Raw genomic sequence first — 12,480 nt, forward strand, 5'->3', positions numbered from 1 at the left:
TCACACATAAGCAACACACATGAAAACCAAGATATAAGGTGGAAAACCAATGTGGGTAAAAACCACTTGTTGTTGTCGTCTCTGTCTTCTTTTTAATAATAAGAAAATCTGTTTACATTCTTGTACTGGTGTAGACTCATACCAGTACGCAGGCTTCTACCTGCAGAAGGTTACAACCTTCTCTCATTCTCCAACTTGTACTGGAAGGGAGCTACAACCCCCTAGCTCTTGTACTAGCTGATATGTTTACTAGTACATAGGCACCAACCTACAGAAGGCTACGACCATCTTTCTTCCTCCAGGGACCACGTTTCATGAATTTTCAAACTGGATACTCTTGGAACACAACACCACAATCTGAAGGCCACGTTTCATTCAATTTTCATACTGGACCCATCAACAACATTGAAACTCAGAAAATCATAATTACAATACAACCATCAAATACATCTGCATCAACCAATCACTGAAACCCAATCATCACTTTCTGAATCAATCAATCACTTGACAACCCATCATCACTGAAGCAAATCACAATCAATCAATCTAATCATTCAGAACACTGTCACCAGAATACAGTCACCAAAACAAAAAGCAGAACCCAAAGCTTTGCAACAGCAAACAGAAACAACTAAAACTTTAAACATCATACTTCATAAGGTATACGCTACTTCCATGTGTCGAACCAGCGTGTATACGCACTTTTACCAAAGGGAACCAGCGTACAGATTTGCAAATTCAAATTTATGATGTATACACTACTTTGATATGCAGAACCAACATGTATACGCTCTTTTACTAAAGCGAACCTGCGTACAGATCTGTAAATGATAACTTAAACATCACAACTATTCCAGACTTTATTCATACCCAGATCATCACATTTATAGAATAAAACATGCATTAGTATTTAGATCTAGATTGTTCAAGATCAAACCACATAATGATAATACTCTTAAGCCTTTATGATCCCGGTCCATCAACCTTCATCAGCCTTATAGGTGCATCCTTAGATCAGATCAAGCAAACCATCAGAAGCTCATTAACCTGCATATATGATTCAACACTTCATAAGATATTCAAATCCTTGCACACCTTGGCCTAATGATCTTCTCCTCCTTATATAGTTTTAGGCCTTTCTCAATACCATGGACCAAAACTACTTAGGACCAATACCTTGGATCAAATACCTCGGACCAATTACCTTGGGTCAAATACCTTGGACCAAAAACTTTGTTTTCCCAAGATATACACGCTTTTCCTTCTGTGAAAGTGTGTGTGTACATATACGCTCCTTTTGTTCAGTAAACCTACGTGTATACACAACTTGGTCAAGGTGAACCTACGTATACCTCTCTTTCTTCATTCTTTGTAGTTTGATCTGTAATTATTTGTTGTTGACATGCCGCACTGTGATTTTTCATCTGAGCGAGTTGCCATCAAGGACAACACCTATATCATAATGTCAACATATTTAACATCCATATGATGGACTTCCCATTTGAAAGAGGTAGCAAGGGAAAGAACAAGGCGGATAGATCATTTTGGCAACAGGGGAGAAGGTTTCAGTATAGTCAATGCCTTCAACTTGTGAAAATCCCTTAGTAACAAAACGGGCTTTATGTTTATCAACTTTTCCATCTGGTCCAAACTTGGTTCTGTAAACCCATTTACATCTAACAAGTTTTTTTCCCTTTGGAAGAGGAACAAAATCCCACGTATCATTTGCCAATAATGAACGATATTCTTCATTCATAATTGCGTCCCAATCTGGATAGCCTGAAGCTTCTACAAATGTGTCAGGATCATAATTCGTTGAAGCTTGAGCTAGTAAAGAAGATGCTCTATCGAACTGAGAATGTGTACGTCATTGATTTGTAGGATCACCTGCAAGAGAACCTACTGCATCTCGAGTAGCACATACCCATTTTGGAAGCTGAGGAGCTGAAGGAAGATCCTGAGAAGGTGGGGGAGGATTGTCATCCTCACTGTCATCATCTGAAGAAGAAATATTTTCAGAAGTAGAAGGGATAAAGAGAGGTGACACATCCGTCGAACTAGGCTCGTAGGCTGATATATTTTCAGCAAACTTTACATCTCTTCTAATGATAACTTTTTTGGACTTAAGTGGAATAAGTCTATACCCTTTGACATCTTCAGAATATCCAAAAAAAATACATTTTTCACTCTTAGGTTCTAAAGCTTTATGTTTCTCATCTGGAATATGGGTACATGCTTCACTTCCAAAAACACGAAAGTGATTTACATCTAGTTTAATTGAGCTCCATGCTTCTTTTGGAGTGATATTATTTAAGGTGTGATTCTTCCTTTCAGCTACACCATTTTGTTGTGGAGTATATGGAACAATATGTTGCATTTGAATTCCATGCTCAATGCAAAAGTTGATGAATTTGTTGTTAACATATTCTCTACCATTATCAGATCTTAGCTTAAGAATTTGATGTCCAGATTGTTTCTCAACAAAGGTCTTAAAGGACAAGAACATGTTAAATACTTCACTCTTGAGTTTTAAGAAGTATACCCAAGTGCATTTGGAGAAATCATCAATGAAAGTTAAGAAATACTTGTAGCCAGATAATGAAACAATTGGAATTGGACCACATAAATCACCATGCACAAGCTGTAAAAGGGCTGAGGCATGCCAAGAGGCATGTTTTTCAAAACTATCCCAATGATATTTTTCGAGTACACATACGGAACAAACACCATCTCTGCAAGATACCATAGGAAGACCTGTCACCATATTTTCTTTACATAGATTTTGAAGGGAGCGATAGTTTAAGTGACCAAATCGCTCATGCCAAAGTTTGCTCACTTCATCATTATGAGAAACAAATACCGAGGGAAGAGTTGATGACCCAAAGTTGTTAAACTTATACAACCTTGTAGAATAATCAGCAACACCAGTAGCTAAAACCTGTTTAGGATCTCTTAGGTCCTTAATTACAACATCGTGAGGTGAAAATTCAATGGTTTTACCTTCACTTCAATGAGTTATCTGATATACAGATAGAAGGTTGTAGGATAGGGTTGGAACACATTTTAACAGAAACTGAAGCCGTAGATACTAAAACTAAGTGTTCCAATGGAAATATCTCGAAAAATTAGGCTGATTAAAAAAAATGGCTCTGAAAACAACTTTCGGATGAAGAAATTATGGCTTTTTGAAGAAAAGATGTTGAAGATGCCGACGAAGTGCGTGAATATGCTGAAATGAATGAAAATGTTATATTAAAGAAAAATCCCCCGCTCCCCCCCTCTTTCCAAACTTAATCTAATTAGCTCACTTTAAAAAACAAAAAATATGTGACTCACTTTTATAAATAAGTGAAAGTCACTTTTACAATGGTACTTTATGAGGTACCCACTAAATTGTAACTTAAATAAAAGATAAAGAGACTTTAGAATTATAAGCGACTCACTTTTTATAATGGGTGAGAACACTTTTACATAAAGTAACTTTAAAACATAAGTTACATGTGCTTTTTGAAAAAGTAACTCAACAAAAAGAAAGACTTGAACTCAAGACCCCTATTCTCATAAAGTAATTTTGGACCAAGTGAGCTAGTTTAAAAGGTTAGTAATTTTTGGAAAATAGGAAGGGGATTGTTTTTTTTTTATTCACTGAAGCTTTAGGGTGCGTGCTTATTTGAAAAATCTCTTTTTGCCTAAAAAATAAAAAACCACACAACCCAACAGGGACTTGCAACAAAAAAACCAAACCATATGGCTTGGAGTTAGCTTTCGCTAGAAACTAAACATTTTCTTCAATGTTTCTGATTTTTCGAGATCACACTAAGGCGGGGCGGAAAAGAGCATACGCATGAGAAAAATCCTTCCTTTCTGTTTCTGATTTGCCCATATCGCACAGAGTCATGGGGCAAAGAGCATACGCAGAAATGAAAGGTATAGATATGATAATAAAAAATAGAGAGCTAAATAAACCGAAATAAACAGAGAGATGAATAGCTAAAACTGCAAAAAAAAACGGTATACCTCCAGATCTTAAAAATGACGTAGCGAGGGCTACTGGAAAAATTTTCGCGTGAAATGAAATGTGTTTCTCACTGGAACAGATGCTCCTAACACAATAGAGCAGTCCATTTGGCCCGAAAGCAGTAAAAAACAATAGATCTAGAAAACGACAGTTGGATGCAGTTGTACTGTCTTCCGATTTGGATCACCAACGAATGTGGCCCTTAAATAGCTCTGATACCATGTAGGGTTTTACAAGGTAAGTTCCTCAGATAGAACACCAAAGGAAGCCACTCACAAATAGATCACAGATCAATACACCAGTATTCTTGACGTGGTTAAAACCCTCAAAGAGGGAAACATTCCACGGCCTGAGCCAATGCGGCCACTTCAGGCAATTTATTAATAAAAGAAAGAAAATTTACATAAGCTTCTCTCATGAATGGTTACCCTACAAATGACCCTCCATGCTCTTTAAATAGATATCATGGACCAATTGAGTGTTAAGCCACGCATCAAGTGTCGGTAATACCGAGGAGAGAATGAATCGTCGGATCACTTCATGTCTAGAACATATCGTGATCGTCGGATTGTAAGTTACAAAAGTACATAGTAAAGAAACACACTTTACTTAACTCTACACTAGACCAAGTTATACTTAACTATTTCCTATATGTCGGAATATCCCAACAAGTTAGCCAGGTTGATTCCATAATTGCATAGTGCACACTGCTTGGAGGGCAGCCTCAAGCTCTACATATTTCTGGGCAACAATGCTTGGTCACTAAGGGTTGATATTGCATAGTGCAACTCAGTGGAGGTTCAGATGATGGAGGGTGATCTGGTCAATAGATCTTCAGAAAAATGGTTAAGTGTGTGAGCGAGTGAACTCATGTATACATGACCTTGCGAACACACACTCAATCATGACTCGATAACAAGACACCTCAAACCACAAGACAAGATATGCTTAGTGTGACTGACTAAAGGGTGACAGCGACAAGTGCGACACTTGAGACAGATCATTGAAAGACCGTGAAGACACTTGCGCGACATTGTTTACAACTTCATGTGTGAGTGTGATAGATGTTTACATAGCAAATACAACTTTTACACACAAAGATAAACCTTTAGTATAGCCAGAACAAGGTCGCAAGACATTGCAACCAACATGCTAAAAGATGATCGGTGCTTGGTCAAGAAAAGAGGGTGTAAAGACTCGACAAGAGCTCACGGGATGAGCTCGAGTGTTTTCAATCATCAAGGAAAAACCAAGGAAGGCTTTGAAATTGGATCTAGATGAAAATTTTGGAGGGTGTTGCAGCCGCTACAACAGGTCCCCGAATAATTAAGTTTGGCAAAGGAGTTCCTACGGAATACAAACAAAGGTACCTAGACATTTTTAAGCAGTATATGGATGTGTTTGCTTGGTCTTATGATGATTTTAAAATATTTGATACTAATAATCTTCCAGCATAAAATTCATTTAAAGGATGGGGCGAAACCATACAAACAAAATCTTAGGAAGATTAACCCTTTGTTACTTACTTCAATTGAGAAAGAGGTGATGAAGTTTCTCCAAGCTAAAATTATCATACCTTTGAGGTATTTAGATTGGGTGGCAAATCTAGTTTTCATCAGGAAGAAGAACGAGGAAATAAGGTTGTGTATTGTATTTTGGAATCTGAACAAGGAATCACTAAAGGATAATTACCCTCTACCTAAAATGGACTACATTCTACAAAAGGTGGTGGGCTCTGCTTATATGTCTATGATGGATGGTTTTTCTGGATACAATCAAGTAGTTGTGCATCCTGAGGATCAAAAGAAAATTGCTTTCACCATGCCTTGGGGAACATTTATGTATGCCAGAATTCCCTTCAGCCTCATTAATGCAGGAGCCACTTTTCAGAGAGCAATGGATATAGTGTTTGTGGGAGAACAAGATAAGTTTGTGGTAATTTACCTAGATGACATCACTAGTTTTTCAAAAATAGATGAGGAGCATATTGAACATCTACAACTCACTTTTGAGAAATGCAAAAAATATGGCATGTCTTTAAATCCTAAGAAGTCTCAGTTTGCTCTAAGTGAGGGAAAGTTGCTAGGACACATTGTGGCAAAAGAGGGGGTGAAGATAGATCCCAAGAGGGTGGAAGCCATCAACAACATCCCATTACCGAGAAATAAGAAATAAATCTAGAATTTCTTGGGCAAAATCAACTTTTTGAAGAGGTTCATACCCAATTATGCTGAGATAATTAAAGAAATTACAGAGATCTTGAAGAAGGATAGGGAGGTAAAATGGACTGAAGAAGATCGACAATAATTCTCCAGGATCAAAAGGACCTTTGCAGAAGCTCATGTATTAGTCAACCTTGACTATCTAAAACCATTTTTCATTTTCTCTTTTGTTTCTCCTCATACAATGGTTGTTGTCTTATTACAGAAAAACAATGAATGACATGAGAAACCAATAGCATTTTTCAACCAGGTGCTTCTAGATGCTGAGCTAAAGTATAAACTTCTAGAGAAGCATGCCTATGCCTTGGTCAAGGCCCTGAAGACCTTCAGAATATATGTCCTGCAATCAAGCATAATAACTTATGTTCCTACAACTACTGTGAAAGACATTCTGGTACAAGGGGACAGTGAGGGAAAAAGAGGTAAATGGATTGCTAAAATCCAAGAATACGACCTGGAGATCAAACCCACGAAGTTGATCAAGGGGTAAGGATTAGCTAAAATCTTGTCTGAATCAAACTGCCAAGCTTTGGGTATAAACTTGCTGCCAAAGGAAGGAGAAAGCTGAAGAGAAGAGGAACATAATAAGGTCAAGACCGCACAAAAATCCAAATGAAGTACCTTGTGTCTCACTGGTATAAACATATAATCCATTATTTACTTTTTCTGAGTTGTCTAGTCAATTTTGATAAAGTTAAATACATGGATTTGAGGCTACAAGCCCAAAAGTTTGTCATTTCAAATGGCCAACCGTATTGGAAAGACCCAGTGGGGATTTTTATTTTATACCTAGTTGAAGAATAGATCCATAAAGTGATGGATGAGTTCCATAATTGTATGTCTAGGGTGCATTATAGTTGGAGAGCTACAACCCATAAAATTTTCAAAGCAGGTTTCTATTGGACCAAGCTGTTTCTTGAGGTACATGCATATGTTTTGGCCTGTGAGAAGTAGCAAATGTTTTCCGAAAAGAGAAAATTAGCTCCTTTTCCTTTAATCCCTATTTTTGTTGAAGAATCTTTCAAACAATGGGGGTTAGACTTCATTGGGGAAATACATCCACCCTTGAGCGGTCAACACAAATGGATTCTTACGGCCACCAATTACTTCACTAAGTGGGTGGAAGAAGTCCCAACTAGAAATGTAATCAATGTCGTGGTTATCAAATTCATGGAGGAGAATATCCTTGTCAAGTTCGGTTTCCCAAGGAAGATTACCACTGATGATTCTCAAGTTTTTAAATTTGCTAAGTTTTTGAGCTTTTCCTAGAAGTATAACATCATTCTAGGTCACTCCACTAGCTACTATCCATGGGGAAATGGATTGGATGAATCATCAAATAAAACCTTGGTAATGATTCTTAAGAAGACAATATCAGAAAATCAGAAAAAGTGGGACTCACGACTAAAGTTTGACCGAAGTTGCAGGAGGGTTGTTTTGACTTGCGTTGACCTATTTTGAATGCGATTTTGTGTGGGGGATCTCTGTTTGGGTAGGTCGCATTTTTGGGCATAGAAATCGAGGTTATTAGATGACTGTTTGACCAGCGTTGACTATAAAAGGGTTTGTTTGCAGCATTGACTTTTGTTGACCAGATTTTACTAGACTTTTTTTAGACTGTTTTTGGGATGATTTGACTAGCTATTGGAGGCTGAGTTGACCGAATTTTACCAAGAGTTTTGGATGTCAAAATATGCCCCGTTGACCAGCGTTGAATTTCTTTCAGTACTATTTGACTAGTCAGATTTCACTTTGATTGGGCAAGTGAAAATTGTATATTGTACTCTCTCTCTCTCTCTCTTCATTGAACTGTTGAAGAATTATAAGAATTGATCAAGGGTTTCCCCACATTGGGGTTTGTCCCTGTCTGGCGCCATATCTTGTGTCCTCTTGTCTTGGTTTGTCTTCTATTGTTATTGTTTATGTTCTATCTGCATTTTACTATCATGTTGATGTGATTACTAAACTGGATATTTATTTGGGCTAATAAGAAAGTTGAATTAAAATTGCTCTTAAGCATAGAGCATACCATTGTTATCTAAAATTAACATGGTATCAAAGCTGAGGTGAAGACAAAGCCCAAACAAGAGTGAGCAGAGAAATCACTAAGAGAGAAGTCACTGATCAGGGACAAGACTCAATGGCCTCCACATCCTACTTCAAGTCTAATGACAAGATTCATGATAAGTTTGATTATCATGCATGGAAGATGTCTCTTGACTTGACTTTAGAAGACCAAGATGTTATGGACTATGTGCAGGGAAAGATTTCAGAACCTCCTTCTAATGCACCAGCTGCTGCTAAGATAAAGTACAAGAAAGGTGAAGTCAAAGCAAAGATGATCATCATGGATTCTATTCATAAGGACTTAGTTTCTTACATCTATGATTTGAACACATCAAAGGAGATATATGATAGGTTGGTTGGAATGTTCAAAGCTAGCAATGCAAACAAAGTTCTTTTCCTCAAGAACAAGATGAAGGATATAAAGAAGGGAAGTGTTATCACCCCAAGAAACTCTCCTAGGTTGTAGCTCGGAGATGCCTAGGAACATATAAATTCAACTTATTGTTGCAAACGGATGAATGGAAGGATGATGCTTGTTCAAGCTAGATAACCACTTCTACTTTGTTTAACTCCAGACATGCGTGAACACCCCTAGACTACAAGGCTTTAGACCACCAATTACTCATAGTTTAAGGATTGGGTGAATATGGAGAATACTGACCACACCAGCAGATGCACAAGACCATGTGATGGCTGGCTGCAACCAGTAAAGAAGTCTGCAAATCTAATTCCCTAATGCACAGACAGGATGACAGCTCTCTGGAATTAGGTGAAAAGAAACCTGAATAACTCATTCACTGATACATACAAGACTTTAACACAGAGATAGGATGACAGCTTCTCTAATGCTAAACATCAAGAGCTCAAAAATACAACATATCAGGCACAGCTTGGAACAAAAGAAGAATGAAAGTGAGCAATTAACAGCAAAAGAAGCTTGTATTAGCTGAAAATGAAGACGAGATGCTGCAAGTGCCAAAATAGTTACAGTCTCTAGAAGTTGAACCTTACATCAAAACATCAACCATCAACCATGATTACATCTTGCTTTTGGGTATATATAGAGTTTCATTACAAAGGCACTTGGCCAATTTAGGTATGGAGGGGTCCTAATTGACCACCAACCGCGTTTAACTGCCCGATGGAGTCTTTGAGTACGTTTTCTTGCTTCAGTGGGCGAATCTGATCTTCTCAGGTGCTCTGCTGTCCTCTCGGGCAGGTGGAGTGTCGTATAGGATGAAGTTCCATAACTGTTAAATGCAGTTATCTGCTCGAGCTCTGTCCTTTTCCTTCTCGGCCATACTGTTTGTTAAATATGGTTGTTGAGGAGCAGCTGCAACTGGTACTAGTGAGCTGGTTGCCTTCGTCCTTCGGGCACGTGGAACGATCAGGGGATGTGGATTGCGTGGCGAATGTATGAGCTAGACGGAGGAGCTAGACCGGCCGTTGGATCGGGAGGATAGACGGTGGGGATGAGTCAATGGGGATATCGGAGGAGGCAGGAGCGGGATGATCGTGGGTTGTTGGATCTCAGGTGGGTAGATCCAACGGTCGTCGAGCAACGGAAGCGCACGGTGGTTATCAGGTGGGGAAAGAGGACCGGGCGGTAAGCGGTATTGATCACATCAGCTTTGGGGAGTTGGGCAGTAAAGGGTGATGGCGCGCGATGCCATTCAACGCGCGACATGTGGCGGCGGAGGAGAAAGGAAAACCACTCTCCATCACGCGTTAACGTCCCGACACTTCATCGACGCGGGGAGAATGAACGCCGTCCGATCGTGGCAGGGATGATCGGACGGCAGGGAATCAATCGTGCGGATTTTCCATCGGATGTGACGGGGAACTGTTGGATAGGGAGGTGGAGATCAATGGCTGAGGTTACAGCAGTGAGTTTATGGAGGCACGGAGTCCGATGGGCGTGGTTTTACGGGGTTTTAGCCTTTGCACTGGGGGCTTGAGGAAACAGGGGTTTATAGCGGGTTTTAGAAGAAAAACAGAGGTAGCGGGGTTGAAAGAGAGTAAGCGGAGTAAAGGAGAAGGAGGAGGATGACTGTTGTGGGCTTCCTTTTGAGCAGGATCCATCTAACTGAGCTTATCCCTACCTTCCAAAAACCATAGTTATGTAGCAGAGCTAACACTGGCTCCTTCTGGGAATGAGATCCTCCCTGTGAGGTCTCAAGAACTGTAGACCAATGCCTTGCCTGTCAAAACCAGATGAGCAAAATTTCCTAGTGTTCCATTGGGCATGGAGTCTAATTAAGCTTACACTAAAACTGATAAAATGACATATTTACAACTTTAAGGCCTGAAGACCTTAAACAACATAAATTTTCAAAAATCGGCCATTAACTGGGCCATCAAAAACTGTCTCCCCTTCCATACTTTGCAATATGAAAGTATTGTTCCCTTGGATCTGAGAAATGATAAAAGGCCCTGTCCATAAAGCATCAAACTTCCCATGGTTACCTTTCTTCTCTTTCAGTGCATCCCACTTAAGAACCAAGTTTCCAACCTGAAAATTATTTATTTTTGTCCTCCTGTCAAAAGCTTCCTCGATTCGCTTCTGATGTGCTACAGACCTTTCAACCAATTGTTCTCTGATTTGACGTACCTCTGCCAAATCACTGATCCTCCTAGCCATGTCATTTTCTTCATTTTGTTCTCCTTGTAGGAACTTTGCCACAGGGATGGTTAACTGAATTGGGAATACGGCCTCAGTGCCATATACTAGCTTGAAGGGAGAATTCCCTGTGGATTTCTTGGTGGTTACTCTGTCAGCCCACAGTGCATACTTGAGCTTAGAATCCCATTTCTTTTTGTTGTCCTCCAACATCTTTTTAATTATCCTTATCAGACTCTTGTTGGAAGATTCTGCTAGACCATTTCCTTAAGGGTAGTAGGAGGTGGAATGAACTAGCTTAATGCCCATTGAGTCACACATGTCCACCAATTATTTTGCCCTGAAAGCTGCTGCATTGTCTGTGACTAATTTATGTGGACAACCAAATCCGGTGAAGATATTTTCTGTCAAGAACCTCATGATCACATGATGGTCGACCTTTCTGGTAGGGATGGCCTCAATCCATTTAGTGAAGTAATCTATGGCTACTAAGATCCATCTGTGCTGGCCACTGGAATGTGGAGTGAATTCCCCAATGAAATCCAAGCCCCACTGCTGAAAAGGGCCACTAGCATGTATGGGTTTTAAGGGCAGGGACTTCAATTGTTGTTTGCCCTCAAATCTTTGGCACCTGTCACAAGATTTAACAAAAGAAAAGACATCAGAGAATAAGGTGGGCCAACAGTACCCAGCTCTGAGGATCTTGTGGGCTATAGTTTTCCAATAGTGGTGTCCTCCACACATGCTGGAATGAAACTGCTGCGTGACTTCAACGGATTGTTCTTTGTCCAGACACCTCAAAAGAATTCCAGAGGGGTCCCTCCAATAGAGCAGATTTTCATGAATGTAGTATTTGGCTGCCCTGAGCTTGATAGTTCTGGCTTGGATTGAACTAAGGCCTGGAGGAATTTCTAGCTTCAGCAAGAATTGAGCTAATGTAGAATACTATTCACAAGAAGCTAGATTTTCTGCCAATGACTGGTTTTGCCTCGGTTCAACTGTTTCTTCTTCTGTTTGACCATTCTCTAAAATTGTGCTTATGAGATTTATGTCTAGCATCCTGCAATTATCTTTAGCCATTAGTCTAGCAAGGCCCTGACCTCTGACTAGCTTGGTGGGCTTCAATTATATGTCGAATTCAATTAGCTTTGCAATCCATTTGGCCCTTCTTCCATCAACATCTGGTTGCGTTAGGACATCTTTTACTGAAGCAGAGGGTACATATGCAATTAACTTGGAGTGCAGAATGTAAATTCTAAAGGCTTTCAAAGATTTGATAAGAGCATATGCCTGTTTTTCAATGATATCATACTTCATCTCAACATCCCTTAATGTTTTGCTGAAAAATGCCACTGGATGCTCTGAACCTTCCTCCTCTGCTTGCAATAAAACAGCTACAAGGGTGTCATCTGAGGCAAATGAAAATATATGGAACTACTTGCTATACTTTGGGTTGATCAAGGTAGGAGCTTCCATGATAGCTCTCTTGATAAATTCAAAAGATCTTCTTGCTACATCAGTCCATTTGATTTTTGACCCCCTCTTCAACATGG

The sequence above is a fragment of the Pinus tabuliformis genome, chromosome X, assembly GCF_031772625.1.
Source record: "Pinus tabuliformis cultivar Carrire ecotype Pingquan chromosome X, CPIR1, whole genome shotgun sequence".
Classification (NCBI taxonomy): Eukaryota; Viridiplantae; Streptophyta; class Pinopsida; order Pinales; family Pinaceae; genus Pinus; species Pinus tabuliformis.